The 19,320-nt window shown below is 37.6% G+C and overlaps 1 pseudogene; it reads left to right on the top strand.

Moving 5' to 3' along the window:
- Positions 1–19,320, top strand: part of LOC132650908 (zinc finger protein 431-like) — an 80,628-nt pseudogene that overhangs the window by 34,745 nt on the left and 26,563 nt on the right.

Raw genomic sequence — 19,320 nt, 5'->3', positions numbered from 1 at the left:
CAAAATTTCAAAGCCTACAGTCATCTGAGGCATGCTCTCATCAGAGAAGCTGGTTGCTCTATTTGTGAGAGATTGTGTTGATGGATGATGGATGTGGGAAGGCTATTCCACTGAGAGATGCAATATCCCTAAGTAAGTGGGCCTGGGCCACATAAGACAATTACCTGAGCATGAGACAGAGGTAAAAGAAGAGACCAACCCAAGAAATATTTGCCCATCGCATTTGCCCTAATTTTCTTCAAGCTCGACTTTCTATGCTAACCTCCCAAAATGATAGACTGTGATCTGACAGTACCAAACTAAACAACTAAGCCCATTCATGACCTGAGATGCTTTTGTTTAGGGGATTTAGTCACAGGAACAAAGTAGAAAATTAGAACAAAAACTATATGCAAAGAGTGATTTAGCGGCTGCACAGAACCTGGAATTTTTTTTTTTTTTTTATGGAAAGTGGAAAACATCAGGATTGATTTAAGATGGCAAAGGCATTAGAAAGCTGTATACAGAGCTTCATCAGCTGTTCTGCTGGGGCCTAGAAGATCAGAGTGTTAAGAGTAATGCAGACAGAGGAAGTCCAGGTCATAGGATTTCAGTGGAAAATAGACTCCATGGAAAATTAAGCTAGAGGTCATTTGTGTAATATTTTAGCTGAAAATCATACTTATTCTGCCCATGCCCTGAGAAATTGAGTGAGGCGAAATTAAAAAATAATGGGCTGTATTTCTTACATGGAATACTAAATCTGTTGAATGGTTATTGTTAGTGAGATATTCCAGGAACACAGTGAAAGAAAGATACAAGTGGAGCAGAAATAAATGTAAAGTCTTTGGTTTGTAGAGAAAAAGATCACTAGGTAGTTCCAGATGGCAGTCACATGCTGAAACAGAGACAATAATTTTCAAGGAAAGTATCACCATCAAAGAGTAGGTCCTAGCTCTGGATTTGAAGCCTAAGATGGTGTCCATACAGTAACAATCCCCCCTGTTAATTCTTCTATTAATGGAAGGGGTAGGCAAAGTGTTTCCTAGTGCCAGGAAGGAACTTCATATAAAACCTGCTCCAAAAGTGGTCCAAGTGTGGCACGGTCCATCCCAACTTGTCCACCCCAATGTAGAATCCAACTTGACAGGGTCACACATGTTGTGCTGGTTCTAGAAACAAGAAAGATGCAAAATTTAAGGTAATAGATTCTTTCTTTGTAGCTTCAGTTCAGCCTGGTGCCAGCCATCAGTGTTTAGCAGAGTCAGATTAATAGTGAAGATACTGTAAAGTTTCATTGCATGAAGCAGTGAGGGTGAAGACTGAGTTGTATCTTGACACTACAAGATGTTTAGATACCTAAGTCAGGAGACACCTACCATATATTGTTGCCTATAGGGAGTGGAAGTAAGCAATCTTGGGGATGTATGAGATGTTTCAGAGATAGGACCACTTAAACCTTTTCAAACAGCATCAGGATTTATTGTTTTCCTTGCTGATCTTCTTTCCTTGGTCCAGTCTTCCCTCAATATGTACACAATTCCTCTCTACAAGAATGGGAAAGGGATATTCTGTGCATCTATATTGGAATAATGTAACTTGCTTCTAATGTTACAAGATGTGGCACCCAAGAGATTCTCTTGTGTGTCAGAAGAGACTGTGAACATTTGAACCGCGTATGAGCTATTGCAGAATTTTAGGATCACTGAAGTTAGACTACATTTTCATCATGGGATGACAATAAGCCTATAGTGAATTTGGTCAGAACGTATTCGATTGAATAAAAAAAGCTCCCAGAAAAGATGGTGTTTCTGTTTTTGACAATGAAGAAAAAGTTTCTGTGTAGCCCTGGCTGTCCTAAAGTTTATATGTAGACCAGGCTGGTTTTGAACTTACAGCTCTAACTCCAATCGAGTGTTGGAATTAAATTTAGGCCAACATGCCTGGCATCAACATCACCATCATTGGATGCTGAGTCTGGAATATAGGGTTTTAGATATTTTATTTTGTTTTGTTTTGTTTTGTATATGTAAGCATAGGTTTTTGTGCTGATCTTCACCCATATCTTGCATTTGAAATTTAGCAGGGAGTATATTTAATTTCTTAGGATGGCATTTATTCATGACACTAACACTATCTGAGCTTTCTGGGTCATTGAATTGTAGGTGTGTGACACTCTTCTTGCCTGCTTTTTTATTTTATTTGTTTGCTTTATTCACATTTAATTTATTTTTAATTTAAATTGTTTTTTTAAAATTTATTCTCTGACATGAACACAAGTCTTTGATCACCTCCTTCTTGGTGGTGCAGCCTTTCAAGGCCACAGAGGAAGATGATGCAGCCATCCTTGATGAGACCTGATAAGCTAGAAGATGAGGAGTTCCTCCCCAATTAGGAGACTAGAGAAAGGGCATAGGGGGAGAAGAAGGAGGGTGGGAGGGACTGGAAGGAGATGAGGGAGGGGGCTATGGCAAGGATACAAAGTGAACACATTGTCAAAAATTAATTACTTGAATTAAAAAGTAATTTACCCACTTAACATCCCAATTGTAATCCTCTTCCTTGTCTCTTCCTAGTCTCACCCTCCATTCTTCTTTCCCCTTATCCCATTTCCTATAGCTCAGATACAGGGAGCCCTCCTCTCCTACCATCTGAACCCAGCCTATCAAGTCTCAGTAGGACTGTCTGCATCCTCTTCCTCTGTGGCATAGCAATCCCCCCTCTACCAAGGGGAAGTGATCAAATAGCAGACAACAGAGTCCATGTCAGAGCCAGCACCTTCTCCCCTTACTATGGATCGAACATGGAGACTGAGCTGCCTATCAGCTACATCTGAGCAGGGGTCTGGTTCCTCTTCATGAATGATCTTTGGTGGGTCCATCAATCTCTCTAAGTTCCCATGGGCCCAGATTTGTTGTTCTTGTTGGTCTTCTTATGGAGGTCCTGCCAGCTCTGGGTCTTTCTATATTCTATCCTCCCACTCTTTCCTATGATTCCCTGTGCCTTACCCAAAGTTTGGCTGTGAATCTTAGCATCTGCTTCAAACCCCTGCTGGGCAGAGTCTTTTGGAGGATATGTATGTTAGGCTCTCATCCTCTTCCCTCTCCTCAGTCACGTCTGGTGTCGACTCTATTTGCACTTTTGCATAAGAATTGAGCATCCTTCATAGGGTCCTCCTTTTTATTTAGCTCCTTTAGGTCTGTAGATTGTAGTATGTTTATCCTATATTATGGCCATTATCCATTTACAAGTGAGTATATACCATGCATGTCTTTCTGGTTTTGGAATAACTCACTTAGGATGATCATTTCTAGTTCCATCTACTTGCCTGAAAATTTTATAGTTTCCTTGTTTTTTTTTTTTTTTTTTTTTTTTTTTTTTTTTTTTTTTAAATACCCGTGGTGCATTCCATTGTGTGAATGTACCACAATTTCTGTAAAACAATGGTTTGGTTGAGAGACATGTAGTTTGTTTCCCTGTTATTGCTATTATGAATATAGATGTTATGAACACAGTTGAACAAATATTTTTGTTGAATGGTGGAGCATCTTTTTGATATATTCCCAGGAATGGTAGAGCTGGGTCTTGAAGTAACACTATTTTCAATGTCTGAGAAAGCATCAGATTGATTTCTAAAGTAGTTGTATAAGTTTGCACTCCCACCAGCAATGGAGGAGTATTCCTCTTTCTCCACATTCTCATTAGCTTGCTGTCACTTCACGTTTTGACCTTAGCCATGATGGGTTTAAGATGGAATGTCATTTGCATTTCCATGATGACTACAGATATTGAGCATTTAATGTCCACCATTTGATATTCCTCTGTGGAGAAATCTCTGTATAGTTCTGTACCCCAGTTTTAAATTGGATTATTTGGATTATTGGAGTTTAATTTCTTCAGCTCTTTATATATATTGTTTATTAGCTCTTTCAGTTGTATGTAGGGTTGGTGAAGATCTTTTGCCAGGCTGTAGGTGGTCATGTTATTCTATTGACAGAGTTCTTTGCTTCATAGAAGCTTTTTGTTTCATGAGATCCTATTCATTAATTCTTGATCTTAGAGCCAGTGTTTTTGGTGTTCTGTTGAGGAATTTATAATCAATGCCAATGAGATCAAGGCTCTTTCCCACTTTTTCTTCTAACAGATTTAGTGTATCTTGTTTTATGTTGAGGTCATAGGACAACTTGGACTGTAGTTTGATGCAGGGTGATAAATATGGATCTATTTTCATTTTTCTACATGTAGACTTCCAGTTAGACCAGCACCATTTGTTGAAGATGCTGTCCTTTTTCCATTGCATGGTTTTGGCTTCTTTGTCAAAAGTCAAGTGTCCATAGGTGTGTGGGTTTATTTATGAGTGTTCACTTCAATTCCATTCATCCACCATTCTGATTTTATTTCAGTACCGTGCTTTTTTTATTACTATTGATTTATAGTAGAGCTTGAGATCAGGGATGGTGATACCTACTGAAGATCTGCTTTAGTTCAGGACTGTTTTAGCTATTCTGGCTTTTTTTATTTTTCCATATGAAGCTGATAATTTTTTTTCAAGTTTCTTAAGGAATTGTGTTGGTATTTTGATGGGAATATCATTTAATCTATAGATTGTTTTTGGTATGATAGCAATTTTTACTATGTTGATCCTTCTGACCCATCAGCATGAGAGATATTTCTATCTTCTGTTATCTTTTTCAATTTCCTTCTTCAGAGGCTTAAAGTTTTTTTTTTTTCATGTAGGTTTTTCACTTGCTTGTTGAGGATAACTCCAAGGTACATTATGTTTTTTTTTTCCTGCCTATTGTGAAGGGTGTTGTTCTCCTAATTCTTTCTCAATCCATTTGTCTTTTGCATACAGGAGTGCTACTGATTTTTTTTTAGTTAAGTTTATATCCAACCACTTTGATAAAGTGTTTTTCAACTGTAGGAGTTCCCTACAGTAGAATATTTGGGGTCACTTTTATATAATGTCATATATGTGAATAGCAATATTTTGACTTCTTCCTTATCAATTTGTATCCCCTTGATCTCCTTTAGTTTTCTTATTGCCCTAGATAGAACTTTGAGTACTGTACTGAAGAGATTTGGAGAGAGTGTGTGGCCTTGTCTTGTCCCTGAGTTCAGTGGAATTGATTAAACTTTCTTTCCATTTAGTTTGATGATAGCTATAGGATTGCTGTATATTGTCTTTACTATTTTTAGATCTGTGCCTCTGTCCCCAGTCTCTCCAAGACTTTAAACAAGAATAACTGTTGGATATTGTCAAATGTTTTTTCAGCATCTAAGGAAATGATCCTTTTTTTCAATTTGTTTATATGATGGATTAAGATTCCCTATATTGAATTATTCCTGCATGCCTGGGATGAAGCCTACTTGGTAATGGTGGATGATATGTTTGATATGTTCTTGGATTTGGTTTGTGATTATTTTATTGAGTATTTTTGCATCATTGTTCATAAAAGAGATTGGTCTGAATTTCTCTTTCTTTTTGGGGTCTTTGAGGATTGATCAAGGTGACTGTGGTCTTACAAAAGGAGTTTGGTCATGTTGTGTCCATTTCTATTTTGTGGAATAATTTGAAGAATATCAATATTGACTCTTCATTGATGGTCTTGTATAATTCTGCTCTGAAATCATCTCACTCTTGGCTTTTTTTGGTTGCAAGTATTTAGATGGCTGCTTCTATTCCCTTAGGCAGTAAAAGACTATTTAATATCTTTACCTGCTTTTGATTCAACTTTGGTAAGTGGAATCTAACAAGAGAATTGTATATTTCATTTAGGTTTTTAAATTTTGCAGCATATAGGTTTTGACATAAGGTCTAATGGTTCTTTGGATTTTCTCAGTGTTTGTTATCTTTCTCTCTCTCTCTTCCTTTCTGACTGTTGATTTGGATAGTGTCTTTCTGCCATTTACTTAGTTTGACCAAAAGTTTGTCTATATATTTGATTTTCTCAAAGAACTAGCTCTTGGTTTTGTTGATTCTTTGAATTATTCTCTTTGTTTTTAATTTATTAATTTCAGCCCTGAGTTTGGTTAGTCCTAGTAGTCTACTCCTGTTGGGTGTGTCTGCTTCTTTTTTCTAGGGCTTTCAAGTGTGCCATTCAGTTGCTTGAATGGGATGTCTCCAGTAGCTTATGAAGGCCTTTAGTGCTATTAAAACCCCTCTTAGGACTGCTTTCATTGCAGTTTGGGTATGATGTACCTTCATTTTCATTGAATTGTAGGAAGTTCTTTCTTTATTTCTTCCCTGACCTAGATTTCATTGAGTAGGGAGTACAGCTGGATCTTGAGGAGGTGCTATTTCTAATTGTCTGAGAAAGTGTCAGGTTGATTTGTAAAGTGGTTGTATAAGTTTACATTCCCACCAGCAATGAAGGAGGGTTCTCCTTTCTCCAAATCCTATCCAGCATGAGTTGTCACTTGAGTTATTTGTCTTAGTCAGTTTGATGTGTGTAAGGTGAAATCTCAGGGTGGTTTTGATTTGCATTTCCATGATGACTGAGAATGTTGAACATTTTTTAAGTGTTTCTCTGCCATTCTATATTCCTTTATTGAGAATTCTCCGTTTAGGTCTGTACCCCATTTTTTAATTTGGGTTACTTGATTTGTTGGTCTTTAACTCCTTGAAATCTTTATAAATACTGGATATTAACCTTCTGTCAGATATAGGGTTGGTGAAGATCCTTTCACAATCTGCAGGGAGTCATTTTGTTTTGATAACAGTTTCCTTTGACTTATAGAAGTTTTCAGTTTCATGAGGTCCCATTTATTTATTGTTGCTCTTAGAACCTGTACTGTTGAAGTTCTGTTCAGGAAGCTGTCTCCAATTCCAGTGAGTTCAAGGCTCTTCCTCACTTTTTCTTCTGACAGGGTTAGTATGTCTGGTTTTATACTGAGGTCTTTGATCCACCTGAACTTTAGTGTTGTGCAGAGTGATAAATATGGATCTTTTTGCATTTTTCTACATGTAGACATTCAGTTAGACCAGCACCATTTCTTGAAGATGCTATCTTTTTTCCATTGTATGGTTTTGGCAAAAATCAGGAGTCCATAGTGTGTGGGTGTATTTCTGCGACTTCTATCCGATTCCGTTGATCCACTAGTTGGTGTCTATGCCAGTACCATGCAGTTTTTATTACTGTTGCTCTATAGTACAGCTTGAGATCAGGAATGGAGATACCCCCAGAAGATCTTTTATTATGGAAGATTGTTTTAGCAATTCTGGGTTTCTTGTTATTCCATATGAAGCTGAGAATTTTTCTTTCAAGTTCTGTAAAGAATTGTGTTGGTAATTTGATGGGAATTATACTAAATCTGTAGACTGCGTTTGGTAAGAGGACCATTTTTACTATGTTAATCCTGCCAAGCCATGAGCATGAGAGATCTTTCCATCTTTTGATATCTTCTTCTATTTCTTTCTTCAGAGACTTGAATTTTTTTTTCATACAAGTTTGTGCCTTCCTTGTTTAGGGTCCCACCAAGGTACTTTATGTCCTTTGGAACTATTGTGAAGGGTGTTGTTTACCTAATTTCTTTCTCAGCCCTTTTGTCTTTTGTATACAGGAGGGCTACTTATTTTTTCAGTTGATTTTGTATACAACCACTTTGCTAAAAGTGTTTGTCAGCTTTAGGAGTTCCCTGGTAGAATTTTGGGGGTCACTCAGGTATACTGGGCAGCCTTGTCTTGTTTCTGATTTCGGTGGGATTGATTTAAGTTTCTCTACATTTAGTTTGATGTTGGCTATAGGTTTGCTGTATATTGCTTTTACTATATTTAGGTATGTGCCTTGTATCCCTGATATCTCCAATACTTTAAACATGAATGGATGCCGGATTTTGTCAAATGCATTTTCAGCATCTAAGGAGATTATCATATGGTTTTTTTTTCTTTCAGTTTGTTAATATGGTGGATCACATTGATGGATTTCTGTATATTGAACCACCCCTGCATGCCTGGAATGAAGCCTACATGGTCATAGTGAATGATATCTTTGATGTGTTCTTGTATTCGGTTTGCAAAGTATTTTGTTGAGTATTTTTGCATCAATGTTCATATGGGAGATTGGCCTGAAACACGCTTTCTTTGTTGGGTCTTTGTGAGCTTTAGGTACCAAGGTGACTGTGGCTTCAATGAATAAGTTTGGTAGTGTTCCTTATGTTTTTATTTTGTGGAATAGATTGAAGAGAACTGGTGTTAGCTCTTCTTTGATGGTCTGGTAGAATTCTGCACTGAAACCACCTGGCCCTGGGCTTTTCGTGAATCTGAGAATTTTGATGAATGCTTCTATTTCCTTAGGAGATATAGGACTATTTAGTTGATTTACCTGGTCTTGATTCAGCTTTGGTAAGTGGAATTGATCAAGAAAATTGTCCATTTTATTTAGATTTTCAAATTTTGTGGCATAGAGACTTTTGAAGTAAGTCCTAATTGTTTGGATTTCCTCAGTGTCTATTGTTTTCTCCCCCTTTACTTTTCTGATTTTGTTAATTTGGATGGTGTCTCTCTGCCTTTTAATTAGTTTTGCTAAGGGTTTGTCTATCTTCCTCATTTTCTCAAAGAACAAGCTCTTGGTTTCATTGATTCTTTTAATTGTTTTACTTGTTTCTAATTGATTGATTTCAGCCCTGAGTTTGATTATTTCCAGTCATCTATTCCTTTTTTGTGTGTCTGCTTTTTTTTTTCCCCCTGGGGCGTTTAGGTAAGCCATTAAGTTTCTTGAATGAGATGTTTCAAATTTCTTCTTGAAGGCACTCAGTGCTATGAACTTTCCTTTTAGCACTGCTTTCATCATGTCCCATAAGTTTGGGTATCTGATGTCTTCATTTGCATTGAATTCTAGGAATACTTCAATTTCTTTCTTTATTTCTTCCCTGACCCAGCTGTCATTTAGTAGTGAGTTGTTCAGTTTCCATGTTTGTGTAGGCTTTTTGATGTTTCTGTTGTTGTTAAGGTCCAGCTTTATTCCATGGTGATCAAATAGGATACAAGATATTATTTCAATCTTCTTGTATCTGTTGAGGCTTGCTTTGTAATCAACTATATGGTCTGTTTTGGAGAAGGTTCCATGAGGTGCTGAGAAGAAGGTAAATCCTTTTGTGTTTGAGTGTAAGGTTCTGTAGATGTCTGTCAGGTCCATTTGATTCATGACCCCTGGATTTCTTGGATGGTCTGTGTTAGAGATATTGTTTCTTTTTTTCTCTGTTTTGTCAACCAGTTCTTTGTTGAGAGTGGGGTGTTGAAGTCTCCCACTATTAATGTATGGTGATCTATGTGTGGTTTAAGTTTTATTAATGTTTCTTTTATAAACATGGGTGCCTTTGTATTTGGGGCATGGATGTTCAGGATTGTGATATCTTCCTGGTGGAATTTTTCCCTTGATGTGTATGAAGTGTCCTTCCCCATCTCTTTTTTTATTAATTTTGGTTGAAATTCTATTTTATTCGATATTAGAATGGCTACTCTTGCTTGATTCTTGGTTCCATTTTTTTGGAAAAATGTCTACCAGAACTTTACCCTCAGGTAATATCTTGTGACTTAGGTGTGTTTCTTGTATGCAGCAGATTGTTGGGTCTTATTTAGGCATCCATTCTGTTAGTCTGCATCTTTTTTATTGGAGAATTGGATCCATTGAGAGAGATTAATGACCAGTGGCTGTTAGATCCTTTGGTTTTGATATTGACTGTGATAGTAAGTTTGTGTGCTTCGCTACTTTTTGCTTTGCTGTAGTGAGATTAATTATTTCCTGTGTTTTCTTGAAAGTAGTTGGTTTCTTTGGTTGTATTTTTCCATCTAGTGTCTTCTGTAACACTGGATTTGTGTGTAGGTATTGTTGAAATTTGCTTTTGTCGTTGAAAATCTTGTTTTCTCAATCTATGAAGACTGAGAGTCTATGAGGGTATAGTAGCCTGGGCTAAAATCTATGTTCTCTTAGGGTCTGGATGATATCTGACCAGGCCCTTTTAGCTTTCATAGTCTCTGTTGAGAAGTCAGGTGTGATTCTGATGGGTTTGCCATTATATGTTACTTGGCCTTTTTCCCTTGCAGCTTTTAGTATTTTTCTTTGTTCTGTATACTTACTGTTTTTATTATTATGTGGTGGGAGGATTTTCTTTTCTGGTCTATTTTATTGGGTGTTCTGTAGGCCTCTTGTGTTCTTATAGACTTCTTCCTTAAGTTGGGGATTTTTTCTTTTATGATTTTGCTGAAAATATTTTCTGGGCCTTGTAGGAGGGAATCTTTTTCCTCTATTCCTATTATTCTTAGGTTTTGTCTTTTCATGTTTTCTTGGATGGTCTGTGTCAAGATTTTTTTAGATTTAACATTTTCTTTGATGGATACATCGATTCCTTCTATTGTGTCTTTCACAGTTGAGATTCTTTCTTCCATCTCTTATAGTTATAACCATCTCAATAGGTTGTGCTTACCTCTGTAGTTCCTGTTTTCTTCCCCAAATTCTTTCTCTCCAGAATATCCTTCATTTGTGTTTTGTTTCATTTTTCCAATTCTATCTTCAGATCTTGAGCTGTTTTGTTGAATTACTTCACCTGTCTGACTGTATTTTCCTTCAATTCCTTCAGCTGTTTGTTTGAACAATCCTCTGTTTCTTTAATTTCTTTCAGTGATTTAAGTATTTCTTCTGTAAAGGCCACAAATTGTTTGGCTGGAACTTCCTATATTTCTTTATGGATGGCCATAATCTGTTTGTCTTTATCTTCTTCCATTTCTTTGCAGATCTTGATAGACTGACTATCTTCCTCTAGTTCTTTACATAGTTTATTTGTTTCCTCTCTTATTCTCTTCTTAAGCATAGATGTAAGGTTATCTTCTCGAATTTCACTTATGCTAGTGAGTCCAGGGCTACTTGCCCCAGGATAACTGGGTTCTGGAGATGCCATATTGCTGTGTCTTTTGTTCGTTGAGATTTTACACTCTACCCATTTGGCTATCTTAGGTGTTGGCTGTTAGTTTCTGGTGCTTCCTGGAATCTTGTGGTGTGGAGAATCCCCTTGGCAGGAAGATACTTTTTCCCAAAGAAGGCCTCCTCAGCTTTTGGGGTACGGTCACTGAATGGCAGGTGTTTTTCAGGAATTGCCATAGAAGTACAGACCTGAGTGGTAATTGTGGTCTATATTAGTCAAGGGGGCTCTCCTCTCACCCAGATAAGTCCTGGAGACAGCTGCCCTGCTACTGGGTTTCTTGATGTAAATTTAGTGAGCTGCTTCTGTAACCTGGGTGCCCCGGGGTTTGGTCAGTTTAGTTAGAGATAACTGGTTGTCCCTTGGGGAAGTATCTGGGGGTTGATCTCAGGGAACCCAGGCTTCTGGAGGTCTGAGTTTGGAGCTCTCTTCCCCTGTACTCAAGTGGTAATCAGTGGCACATGAGCATTACTCTCATGTGTACAGCAAGAGGCTAGAGTGTGGAGCCTGTGTATAACCAGAAACTTTTTTGGAGCTAGGTGTCCCGAGGTAGGGGCAGATATTTTCCCCACCTTTGGGTTTTCTCCCAATAGGAAGACCCAGTCTGTGGTTTTGACGTGGTGTGTAGAATACGTAGGCACTTGCCAATGATGGCTCCAAGCTGGTGACTGGGAAAGAAGCTGAGAACTTTTCTAAGAATGATCCTGGTATGGTGGATGTAGTGTGTGTGGGGGAGTTGGGTGAGTTCTCTAAGCTGCGACCTGCTGTTTCCCTGCCTGTCGGGTTTTCTCCAGACAGGGAAAGCCAGCTTCTAGTGTCCTGGGGCACACAGTTCTGTGATGGAGAGTAGGGCATGCAGGGCTAGTGGCTGGAGGTGCACTCAGGCCTGGCGGCTGTGAACCAACCCGTCTACAGGACCTTTCCAGGGATAGACTGGGTGACCTGAGGTCAGTCCTGCTTTCTTCTTTCCTGTTTTTTTTTCTAGACTGGGGCTCCCAGTCTCTGGTGCCCTGGAGAATATAATTTAGTCTGGAAGAGTTATCAGGACACAAAGGTGTATCCTGCGACCCAGGATATCTTCCAAGTTCTCGCTGAGTGACCTGAGAGTGGACCTGACTGACTCCCACACCGTGGAGTTTCCTCTTACCTGGGAAAAAGGATATTTGTTGTTTTAGGGCCCAGAGTTCAGTCTTTTAGTTGCTGTACCAACATTGCTGTCCTACTCCTCAGACCCAATGTCCTCCTGGCACCGCCATCTTGGATTCCCCCCTTCCTCATCCCTTTCAAATAATTTTGGTTGAAAGTCTATTTTATTAGATATTAGAATAGCTACTCCTGCTTGCTTCTTAGGTCCATTTGCTTGAAAACCTTATTCTTGCTTCAACATCCCAGGAACTTTCCCAGAGATTAGCTGGGTGCTCTGAGGTTGGATCCGATTGTTTCCCTCATCATTGCTTTTCTTCTTACCTTGCAAACACAGTCAGTGGTGTTTGGGGGCCCACAGATCCAACTATTGGTCACTGTGAAGTCTCTGCTACCCAGCTTATCAGACACAGTGTGCAATCAGCCCAACCATCTGGGATCCATTTTTAATTTTTACTGAATATGAGTATTTTGATTGTATGCATGAATATGCACCTCTTGTGTGCCTAATCCTCACAGTAGTCTGAAGATGTCTTCAGAACTCATGAACTTATAGCAATTGATAGTAGTGGGTCCCAGGCAATCACTGACAATTGAGCCCAGTTATTTGAAAGAGCAGCAAGAACTCCTCACTGCTGAGCCATCTCTCCTGTTTTATGTTGCTAATTTATGATCAGCATTTACATTGTTGATATTTTCATCTTTCTATTTTTAGCTGTTTAAACATGCATTCCCTTTTAGTAAGATATCATTAATGTTGCAGTTTAAGCTGGGACAGCACAGATTTTTGGAAAATGAATACACAACTGGAGTGAATGAATAATTCCTTGTAGAAGGTTCAGTAAAGACTTTGAGTTCTTTCACACTTTTATGTTTTTTTGATTGACTTTTGAGGGAGGATCTGTCTTACTATATAGTTTTGGCTGTCCTGGAAATCTTTGCATAGATCATTCTGGCATTCATCTCAATAGGATATACCTGCCTATGACTCCTGAGTGATGGAATTAAAGGCATGACAAAATACATCCAGCTTGTCCATCATTTTTTTGTCATTAGTAAATTTTCATAAATTTCTCTGATGTGAAATTTGTACTGTTCACCTGTTAATTTCTCTCTGTGTCTCTATCTCTATGTCTGTCTCTCTCTTTCTATTTTGATGTCTTCTCTCTGTCTTTGTCCACATTAATTGCCATTTCTATTCCAAACCTATATCCTATTCAAAAAGTTCAGATATGACACAATTAACCCTCGTTATTCAGTTTTCTTCTAAAGTGACTTAGTGATAACATTAACACTTTTTTTAAGAGAAGTGTTTTACTCTTTATTTTTAACCTATAAACTATACATGATTTAGAAAGGAGAATATACAAAACAATAATCAAAGAAAAATCATGTGTCCTATGCCTTTTCTTTTGTCTGGTCACTCAAAAAATGATTTTATCAGCTATGATTATTGTTGCTTGCCATGCACATTATTTTTATCCATGTATTCACTGTAATCCACTTTCCCTTCCACATTTATATGAGCTCCCCTCTTCACATACTGATATGCCACATCTCTGATCCCTGGTCAAAACAAGATATTCAGTGCCATGTTGTCTTTTGACTGATGCCACCCATCTGTTCACTGTCTCCTGATAGCCACATCTCATTTGTTGCAGATAAAATATGATGACTGTGTGTTTTCTTTCCACCTGCCTCATGACAGGGTCCTGACCTACTCGCCCAAGTAACTGAAAATGATTCATAGATCGCTCAAGAACCCAACTAATGGCTACTTCATATTCATGTCTTACAAACTAATGAAACTCCTTTAACACAGGTTTTCAAAGCACGCCTTTGGTTTTCCTTATGATCTAACCTTTAGGCTTTTTCTTCTCCCCTCCTTCACCTTATGCACAGAACCCAACTGTCTAAAACTAGCACTTCTGTGTCAGAAAATAAATGGAAGAAGCAGTAGAATTATATGATTATATTACCAATGAAGTATAAATTTATACTGTTGCGACTCTTTCTGTTGTACAAATGCATGGCATATTTTAGCATTCGGTGACCTTCAATGATGTGCATGTGAAATTCAGCCAAGAAGAGTGGGCTTTGCTGGAACCTTCCCAGAAGCAACTCTACAAAGATGTGATGCTAGAGACCTGTAAAAACCTCACTGCTATAGGTAAGGCTGTAAATTTTCTTTCACTTTTAAAATAAGGAGATGCCTCTTAATTTGTAATTGATTCTCTTCTGTAATTCTAAGTGATAATGAGGAGGAATGAGGTGAATAAATCAGGCATGTTTCTAAGAGTCACAGAAGATAGTGATTTAAGTTTTGCTTTAATAATAATATTTCCAATAATATATATTTATATTTAATTATATATTTTTTTCTGATTCTATATTTTAGGCTACAATTGGGATGAACATAATATTGAAGAACATTTTCAGAGTTCTACAAGTAATAAAAGGTAACTTTATGTGCACACTGATACAGACATGAATCTTAAGAAATTTTAATGTGTCCTGGAAGTTTGTTTTTTGTTTGTTTGTTTGTTGGCTGTTTTTTTTTTATTTTCTGTTTTTCAAATAGTTTTTTTTCTGTGTAGCGGTGGCTTGACTTAGACTTGCTTGTTAGACCAGCCTAACCTCAACATCACAGAGATCTGCCTGCTTCTGCCTCCACAAGTACTGGGATTAAAGGCATGAACCAGCACACCTGGCTGTGTCTTAGAAATTTTAAAGAAAAGCAACAGTGTTAAAACAGCACTGGTTTAAGTGTACTGATGATCATTAAATTCTCACAATTCCATGTACTTCAATGTTACGTATGTGATTTGTGTTTACAAGTCACTCTCCTAAGATAGAAGAAAATAAAATCATGTTGTAACAGAAAATACCATATGAATCATGTGGACATTACAGCTACTGACTTGAACTGCCAATCTGTTTAGTCTCATTCTATCTACTCAGATATTGTAAGAGGTATTCACATTGAATTGGTGATCAGCATGTGTCCAAAACCTTCTAATAAGCAAATATTTCACAGTACAACCAGTGTTACTCATTTTCATGCAGTAATATTGTAAAGTTTAGTGAAAGAAACAGCTTCTGAGAGTCCAGAATATTGTTGTGGAGAAACCTTAATCCCTGTATGACGTGTCTATGATGAACAAAAAACAAACTGTGTTAATTCAATGTGGGAATCTTTTATTATTCCTGTAATTGAAATAGGTATATCATATGTCACATTGTTTCTAAGACACATGAGCATTGGGATATTGAAAGAAGCAGTGTACCTGTTTTTCTCCATGAACAATTGATTTTTTAGTAGTCCCCACTTTGAGTAGATTTTTCTGAATGTGATAAATGGTTACTGTTAATTAGTTTTGCATCTTCACTGAAAATTCATCAGCAAACTCATACTGCTGAAAATACCTGTGAATACTTGGAATTTGGAACGGAACTTCTTTTGCTTGTCCTTGCTCCCTTTGCAAAGGAAGTATCATTCATACAGTAAAAAAACAATTGTGAAAGGGATTGCTGTGGTAAAGCTCTGAATTCTTACAATACTCTTCATATATACAAAACAAAAACCTCTTATAGAAAAATGATGGTATAAAAGTAAACCATGTAACAAATGTTTTTACCATCAGAGGGATCTTCAAAAATACCAATAATGAAGGGAAAAACCATTAATGTGAATAAAGTGATAAAACTTTAATATTTGATTATCCTTTACCATTAGACCAACTTATGAAATTAATTCATATACAGAAATATCTGTATTAGTGTAATGCAATTACTGTGGTAAATCTTTCACATGTGCTAATTATCTTTGCAGGCATGAAAGCAGTCATACTGGAGAGAAACCTTCTAAATGCACTCTGTGTGGTAAAGCCTTCCCCTATATCACTGATCTCATACAGCATAAAAGAACACACACTGGAGAGAAGCCTTACAAATGTAATCAATGTGGTAAACCCTTTGCAGTAAACAGGTATCTCTTAAGCCATAAAAGAACACACACTGGAGAGAAACCTTATGAATGTAACCAGTGTGGTAAAGCCTTTGCACAAAACAGTCATCTCATAAGACATAAAAGAACACACACTGGAGAGAAACCGTATGAATGTAACCAGTGTGGTAAAGCCTTCGCAGAAAACAGTCATCTCGTAAGCCATAAAAGAACACACACTGGAGAGAAACCTTATGAATGTAACCAGTGTGGTAAAGCCTTTGCAGAAAACAGTCATCTCGTAAGCCATAAAAGAACACACACTGGAGAGAAACCTTATGAATGTAACCAATGTGGTAAAGCCTTTGCACAAAACAGTCATCTCATAAGACATAAAAGAACACACACTGGAGAGAAACCATATGAATGTAACCAATGTGGTAAAGCCTTTGCAGAAAAGAGTACTCTCTCAAGCCATAAAAGAACACACACTGGAGAGAAACCTTATGAATGTAAACAGTGTGGTAAAGCCTATGCACAAAACAGTCATCTCATAAGACATCAAAGAACGCACACTGAAGAGAAAACTTATGAATGTAACCAGGGAAGTAAAGCCTTTGCACAAAAATGTCATCTCATAAGCAATAAAAGAACACATACTAGAAAGAAACCTTATGAAGATACCCAATGTGGTAAAGCCTTTGCACAGGAGAGTAGTCCCCAAAAAACATGAAAAAACACACAAAAAAAAACACACAGTGGAGAGAAGCCTAGTGAGGATAATTAGTGTGATAAAGCCTTTGCATGTAACAGTTATTTCCTAAGACAACAACACATTCTGGAGGGAAACCATATGAATATAACTATGTGGCAAAGTGATTGCATATAATATCTTTTAATACATAAAAGAACACATACTGGAAAGAGACTGTATGACTGCAACCAATGTGAATAAACTTTTGCACTTCAGAGTCATCTTCACACTCATGAAAGAAATCCTAATGGACAGAAAGCCTACGACTGCTTTTAACATGGTGAAACCATTCCATATTTCTATAATTTTCATCATCATGAAAGGATTCATACTGGAGAGAACTTACAAATATGTTAAAATCGTGAGGCCTTGCACAAATCTAGAGTCATCATCATCATAAAAGTATCCTTACTGGAGAGGAATTCTGTGACGATAAGCAATGTGGAAATGCCTTTGTGTTCTTTGTTCCGCTGAGATCCAACAGAACTGAAAAACTAGCTCAAAGGAAATAACCTCTGTTTTCTGAAGGGGAAAGGGAATAAGGGCAATAGGAATGGAGGATAGTGCCAGGGGAGAGAAGGGAGGGAGACTATGATTGGAATGTAAATTAAATAAACTTATTTTTAAAAAGAATGCAATGGTAAATATCAATTACAAACAAATATGTAACAAAGTATTTAGGGAAGACTTACTGATAATCCTTTTTCTCAGTATTTACTGTTTTCAATCGCCTCACTTTACACAAGAAACTTTTAGTCCCGTGGATGAATATGTAGGGAATGGTGAACTAACACCAGCCAGGAAGTTCTCTGAGAGTATCACAACAGTGGTAGCCTGTAGAAGTTTCTTTGTGTATGCGTACCTATTGTTCCAGTGGTACTATTGAAAAACATCACAACCCAGATTGAATTTTGAGATATGAGGGAGGAGGCTTTCTTTTCCATGTATGACCCTGCTTCTGGCCTAGATGTGTAACCATGTCAAGGGTGAGTTTTCTCTGCCTGACTTCATCTGGAGAGTGTCTTTAGACACAGACACCACCAATCAAATTTTATAGATAGCCTTTGACACAGATCCCTGATAACTCTCCCCTCCCTTCAAATATAGGATAATTTGGTTCTGTGTTCTTGTTCTTCTTATTCATATAATAGGAATGTGCTGTTTAATGCAAATTGAGCATACTTGAATTGCCTAGTATTAAACAATTATCTAAACCTATGCTTGGAGCATCCGAGGCACTCCCCAAGGGCTATAAGCCTCTGTTTTCTCTTTTCTAGAATTTAAATTGAGCTTACATTCTGAGGTGGTTCCCAGAGTGGCTGACCACTTTTATGCTTGCAGGCTTTCCAAGCTTTATACTATTCATCTTCTGCCCCTCATGCCTTCCTGGGCTGGTGGGAAACAGCCCTCCAGGCAGCATGAGAATCACATTCTCTGAAATGCCTGTGATAAAATGTTTCAGACTTCATAGCATTTCAAAGTTCACATATTTCTGGATGTGAAATGGTCAATCAAACAGTGTCTTGGGGTGGGACTTTTTAAAATGAGTTATACTTAGTGTTTATTTCACGGTAAGGTTGCAGGCAAGCTTCATGGTATGAAATCTTCTGAGGTGAGTACAGTGGCCCATGAAAAAGAAATAAGAGCAGAAATTTTATTTCTCTGTTTTTAATAGCTGAGTACTGTTCTGATGATATATGGGTGGATGGCAGAAGAGAGGAACTCCCCTTTTGAGTGGTCTAGAGACCAGTATAAGTTGAGGGAGTGACCTTCAATCAGCATATATAATAAATAAATTGTGAAAAATAAAAACAATTAATGAAATATAGTAAGAAAAACAAAACAAAAAAGCAAAAATTTGAGTCTAGTTTGGGTAACCGCCCTCCCTCAAAGAGAAGAAAGAAGATATATAGAAATAAAAGAAAAAAAAAACAGAATCTTTGTCTTTGTCACCTTTCTTCCCTGTGGGCTCACTTGAAGTTCACTATCCAATGGAGACCATGCTTCTCTCTCTGAAGTTTATGTTACCATAGAAGTTGGATTCAAACCTGGAACTAATGGCAGAGGTTCCTAGTTAACATACCAAATCAAATCTACCTGCTATTTTCTCCCAGCAATCCTTCACTCCTTCCAAGTTATCTGGTCTTCTAGGCTAGTACAGCCCATGCAATACCCTGAATTCTCCTTCCCAGGGCCTGAGCTAACCTCACTCCCCCTTCTTACCCATCTATAGGCAAACTATTTTGGCTTCCTGCCTCTGTCAAGAGCCATTCAGTAGCAACAGCAAAACAGCTGTAGATCTCATGGAATGTTGCTCCCCTGTTAGCATACTTACGATGAGTTTGTCTTGGAGAAGCATAATCCCAAGAACTGATTTTCTGAAGGACTTTGTGTTCTTATGTAGCATATCTCTGCTTGTTGTCCTTATGATGCCCATATTCCTTATAACATGAGTTGTATGAAAACCATAAGTAGTCTTCTATCTCATCACTGGGCAATATCACTGGCATTTAAAATTAACAATGTTTGATCTCTTTCCACCTGTTTACTGGAGCAGATTAATGAATTAACCACTGCCCTT

Source organism: Meriones unguiculatus, assembly GCF_030254825.1.
Source record: "Meriones unguiculatus strain TT.TT164.6M chromosome 13 unlocalized genomic scaffold, Bangor_MerUng_6.1 Chr13_unordered_Scaffold_34, whole genome shotgun sequence".
Taxonomy (NCBI): Eukaryota; Metazoa; Chordata; class Mammalia; order Rodentia; family Muridae; genus Meriones; species Meriones unguiculatus.
The sequence above is the reverse complement of the archived record's forward strand: the minus strand, read 5'-3'. Positions and strand labels throughout refer to the sequence as shown.